Below are 5,825 nucleotides of genomic sequence, written 5' to 3'. Positions count from 1 at the left end.
CCCAATCTAACATTGAATCAAACTGTAAGATAGGTCCTATCATCTTTACCCTTGCTATTCCTGGCATTAGAATCTAGACATAGTACCTAACTATTTTGGTGAGCTTACACCTACGTTATGCTCTTTCTTTAGTCATGTTGCAAGAAGTTTTGTAGGGCTATGGGCTCACGGAAACCACAACAGTAGCAGCATATTTAGATGGTGAAGAAGAAAGTAGGCACTATGGATCAGTTGGCTTGTTGACTCCAAATACTGAAGCAAAAATAATTGATCCTGATTCTGGGACTCCTCTACCTCCAAACAATAGAGGAGAATTGTGGCTTCACGGTCCCATTGTTATGAAAGGTATGTGCTTCTTAAACATTATTTCCTTCATAAAATGAAAATTTGATATCATGAAATGTATTTTACTATAATATCGATGAACCAAACACATCCTTGGACCCAATATAAGTAGTAAAACTGCCATGGACCAAGAAGTAAACTATGCTATCAAAGATATTTACCCTATGGCATAAAACAAAATAGAGCTATAAAATGGGAAGCATCCAATCCTGTTCTATAGAAGTACTCAATTAAGTACTTTATTTTACCAGGAGTTCATGGCTTTGAAGAGGGCTGAGGTGTTAGAGAGGTACTACAGAATTTAAATCGGTAACCAGATCGGGACTAAATTTCACACATTGGCCAAATTCTCTACTACCTGAGACTAAATATTCAATTCGGTCTTTGTCATCATAAAATTAACGATTTTCATGATAGTCCACATAATGAATTTTAGCATTAACCTTTTCTAGAGAAAACTCCACTCTGAAAAGATACACATTATTTAACTACCCACTATTCTAAAACAAACATGGTGATTTGAACTTATTCATCAATTTTGTATGCATAATATATGCCAAGATGGTGGTTTGTTCAGGCATTTTTACTCAAACCCTCTATTCCCATTTCTCCCACAAAACTCTATGACCCCATTTACAGTTTCCTTCCTGTTTCCCCACTCTGGGTAACATATATACTTGAACTTAGCTTGATGTTCCTGAGAAAATTATTTCTTTTAGACCAGGAAACTTCTTGAAAATAAGGATTGTGGAAATGTGTTGTTTCCATTTAATAACGAAATATTTAAGGGTGAGATGACACACCTTCAAAATCTGATTTTACTTTTGTTGCAGGGTTTCTGATAAATAAGTGAAACAATGGTATTTAGAATGATGAATAATTTACAATCTAATCCTTTCCTTCAGGGTTCATTATTCTACATTTTGACACTATCATTTATTTTACTGTAGGTTATTTGAACAATCCAGAAGCTACTACTTTTGCTCTGGATGTGGATGGCTGGCTACGAACAGGTGATCTTTGTTACATTGATGATGATGGTTACATCTTTGTAGTGGACAGATTGAAAGAGTTGATCAAATATAACCGTTACCAGGTGTGACCTACATCTCTTTGAGAAGTCTTAACTTGTTAATATGTGTATTCTGCTAAACTTTTTCAAACAATTAGGTAAATTCTTCTTAAACTCAGCCGTAAGATAAAAATTTTTGGTACATGGTATTGTAGGTTGCTCTTGCTGAATTAGAAGCAACAAATTCTTCATTGGCATGTATGCAGAGGATCTTTAATACAGATAATGAGGAAGACGAACCCTTCATTATGGCCTTCTCCTTAAGAATGTGTACATCCAAGCTGCGTTGTCTTTTGATTTGGAAACCTTTTCAAGCGCATGACATTCTCACAATAAATACCATCCAGAGGATTACTACACATTCAAAGTCATTATAGCCATCCACTCATCCTCCATAGCTTATATCTTTATGGGGAGAAGAAAAGATGATACCTCCCAAAAACGAAATCAAGAGTTGTTCCAGCCTTGCACATTAAGAGCAGCTACTGGATCTTCAACATTGTTGCCAAATACAATAGAATTATTACACTGACCATCATCGACAACGATTTCATGACTTCACACAACCGCATTCAATCTGAAGAAACAGAGTTGAATATCTCGAACAGATGCATTAAATCATCAAACTGGGTGTAAAAATGGTTCCATTATGACACAAATTAAATTGGGTAATTTGTAGGGATTCAAGACTAATTTCCAATTAGCATGAGGCTTATTATGAATGTAATATCAACACTTTTCAAGTATAAATTTCTATGATAAAAGAGTGACTGCCATTCAGGGTACAAATAGATCTGCTGGGAAACTTGACCAGAAATCACTATTAGCAAATTTCACACGAGTGTTGTGCATAAGAAAACTATTATCTTAACAACACGATTACAAATAGCATGGGAATGTAAGGAATATGTCAGTTGAATAAGATATGTCCCTTGATATCATGCAAACAACATATCCATACTCTGCCATTGCAAAAACAAGTGTTCAATTTTTCTTTCTTTTCTAAAAATGCAAAGAATATTACCCCATTTTTAAAAGCTGAGTCACATTTTGTAAATGCCAGACCTAGGATCAATAACACTGTAGAGAGCTCTGTTGAAAGCAATAATCACAAATGTATCAATGACATTCCTTTCTTCTGCCTACAAAGATGAGCACCCCCAATCACACCTGTATGAAGCCACTGTTGCGTTGGGTTAAAGGTCCCTCACCAATATACGGCTCACTAATGCTATTTCTCAAAAGAAACCCAAGAAAACATTGTTCTGACACCACAGGGCATTTATTATTACTTCCATATTTGCTAAAATTTGCATTTTTTGTCTTACAAACGTTCTGAAGCTAAGTTGTCTTCTCTGAGCATAGATGCAGATGAACAATTTGCAAATGATGAGGAGAATTAGGGATTTAAAAATATAAATTTGCATGCCTGCTAGTTCCTAAAGAATATCCCAATAACTCCAGCACATATAAAGAGAAAATTCTTTGTAGGAAAAGAAAAGGCAAATCTGTTAAACTTAAATGATCAAATATGTTGCATAAATCTGCCACCAATGACGTTGAAACAATACATTTATATTGGTATCACGAAGAACCATGAACTTGCCAAGTTCCAACACTAATTGCTACCAAAGGACAACCTAGATATGTGTTCAACAAAATAGCAACAAATTCTTCATTGGGTCACATTGGAGCTATAGTTAATAGAACTACACCCTTGGGACATGTTGATAGTATTGTGATTGAAGTAAATGGAACTGTTTTTATGGAATGTTGCTTTGGGATTGGGTTGGAGTTAATGGAGCCACACCTTTGGGACTTGTTAATCAGATTGGGTTTGGAGTTAATGGAACTGCATTCCTAGGGCATGTTTCTCTGGCATTGAGTTGGTTTAGGCCTAGAGTTAATGGAACTGCACCTTGGGACATGTTGCTCTGTTGCAGGGGCATCAGGTCGGATAGGGGCTGGGACATGTTGCTCTATCGCAGGGGCATCACGTCAGATTGGGGTCGGGAGTTGCTCTGTTGCAGTGGCATCAGGTCGGATTAGGGTCGGAGTTGAGGAAACTGCACTGCTGGGACATGTCACTCCAAGGACTCCTAAGTTGTTTCCTGCGCAATTGCTACTGCATGGAGTATCTGATGGTAACAACTGTGACACAGGTGGCGGCCCAACAACCTATCCTGGATGCATTTGCAGAGGTAGATGTCTGCCATTCTGCAATGGATGAGCCACTGGTTGCATTGGTAAGGGGATGTTACTCCTTATGTTTCTGGGAAGGGTTGGGGACTTATTTCTCATGAACTCGCTGCTGGAATTTATCCTGAATGTATAAACGAATTAACTTGCAAAGAGGTTAATCAATTTCTTTCGTAATCATAGCCACCTTAAGAACTATTTACATATGGAAAGTTCAGAATCACATGAAAATTTTCTAAATCCTACCCTACGCAATATTTAATTCCAGCATGTTCAAAAACAATTTTTATGAATCACATAAAAATTTTCGAAATTCAACCCTACATAATATTTAGTTCCAGCATGTTCAAAAACATTTCTTATGAATCTCCAAGGATTTCTGTTCTGCAATCCTGAAGTGTCTCAACTGTCACAAAACCTTAAAGAAAATTTTGAAATCTAATGTCCACAAAACCTAAAACACAGACCATTTTACGCTCAACAGGTTGAAAGCTTGGAACATTTAGTCTGCCCCTTCATCTTGAGCTTTGACAAAAGCTTCTTCCTCAACTTTACGACCAACAACACTTTCTGTCTCACCATAGACCGGTAAATGGGCTTCAGAACTTCCATCCTCTGTAAGCTGGGAATGGGCAACATCTCCTTTATGTAACTTGTGGCGTTTCTTGGATGGCATATCTCTTTCTTACGTCACTGAATCATCTTTTCTTTTTCCAAGAACATTGTCTTTTCTAGTCTCTACTGTCTCCTGCTCCTTTGTCTTTGCCATTCCTAACATAGATAGGTGTTTTTTCCCTGACATATGCAGCTCATGAAGATTTTCTAGGCTTCCACAGTTAGCCTCACAAAGAGAACACCACCCCACCAGTCCTTGTGGCTGCTTTTTTTGTGGCTTTACTACATCTTCTTAACCCTTTCCTTCAACTTTTTTAACCTGGACTGGTGCTTCTTCCCAAACACATGTTATTTGTGAAGAACTTCCTTTTTGCTACAGGTAACATCACAGAGTGAGCACCACCCAGGGATCTTTGGAGTCTTAGCATCCATATCTTTGATGCCTGGGATCTCCCTATGTGCCTTGTTTTTAGACTTTGGTTGCAATCCAGAATCTGAGTTCTTACCCAACCTGGACATGAAAATATGAAAAGCATACCCAATGTTAGTAATAAAAATAGTATGCTCTATAATTTCCAATATGAAGATCAACCTCTCTGCATTTTCCCAGCCTCAGAAAGACAACAGATAGGTTGTTTTAATGCCTAGTGAATGTGGTATTGCCCTCAACAGTGATAAAGGCTCCCACAATATCAAACATTTCTCAATTTGTAAACAAAAAGAATGGACAAATTACTGAAACAGTAAACAACTTTTCTGTCACAATTAGAAAATGTAGAAAAAGAATGGATACACCACTGAATCAGAAAACAAAGTTCAAAGTTGAGAGGCTAAGAAGTGAATGAAAAAGGATGGATACATTGCACAATTCGAAATGGAAATTTGAAATAAAAAACAAATACCTCTTGTTGGCGTGACTGATGTTGATAGATCTGAGGTGGAGGTGAAGTTTGATTAACAAATTCCTACTATTGATATTGCTGAGTTGGATTCACAGACCGGTTCAAGCTCTGCAAATGGCCAATGGAATATCCAATAGGCTCTGCCCCATAATTCATAATATTCAAAGTGGGTTCTCTATCAGTAATGGTTTGTCTGTAGGGATCCCTAATCATCGTGTCTCTGAGGTCATGGGTACCAATCGAGGAGAAAGGGTAGGCAGCATTGCCCTGCCTCCCATGTGAATGGGGACAGATTGGCGGAGAGCAAACACTGAGGAAGACAACGGTGTTGATGAGAATGGTAAGGGGGAAGAGTTGTAACGCCTTGCAGATATTCTAGTGTGTAATAAGTGTGGCCTGAAGATAACCTTGATAAAGGAGCCCTTGCACCACCATGATTCTCTGTATAATCCATTTGGGACACTCCACTGGGCACATGAATTCGTATAGAAGAGAATTTACCACCAGAAGTGGAAACATCTTGCTCTGTTGGTTGATCCTCGGGGTTGTTCCTCTTTCGGTCATTTGTTCCTGAATTACATCAAAATTGCAACAAAAGGACTTAGTCCACATTAATAAACTGAACTTTTCTGGAGCCAACACGTGAATCTACCCGTCTAGGCACTTGCAAGAAATGTTGCATGGGAGAATGT

General features: G+C 37.9%; 1 pseudogene; it reads right to left on the bottom strand.

The window, feature by feature from the left end:
- Positions 1-4,118: 4,118 nt before the first annotated feature.
- On the bottom strand, positions 4,119-5,587 carry LOC149255876 (uncharacterized; annotated as a pseudogene).
- Between the last annotated feature and the right edge of the window lie 238 nt (positions 5,588-5,825).

This window comes from Pinus tabuliformis, chromosome 7 (genome assembly GCF_031772625.1).
Source record: "Pinus tabuliformis cultivar Carrire ecotype Pingquan chromosome 7, CPIR1, whole genome shotgun sequence".
Classification (NCBI taxonomy): domain Eukaryota; kingdom Viridiplantae; phylum Streptophyta; class Pinopsida; order Pinales; family Pinaceae; genus Pinus; species Pinus tabuliformis.
This window is presented reverse-complemented; position numbering and strand designations above follow the sequence as displayed.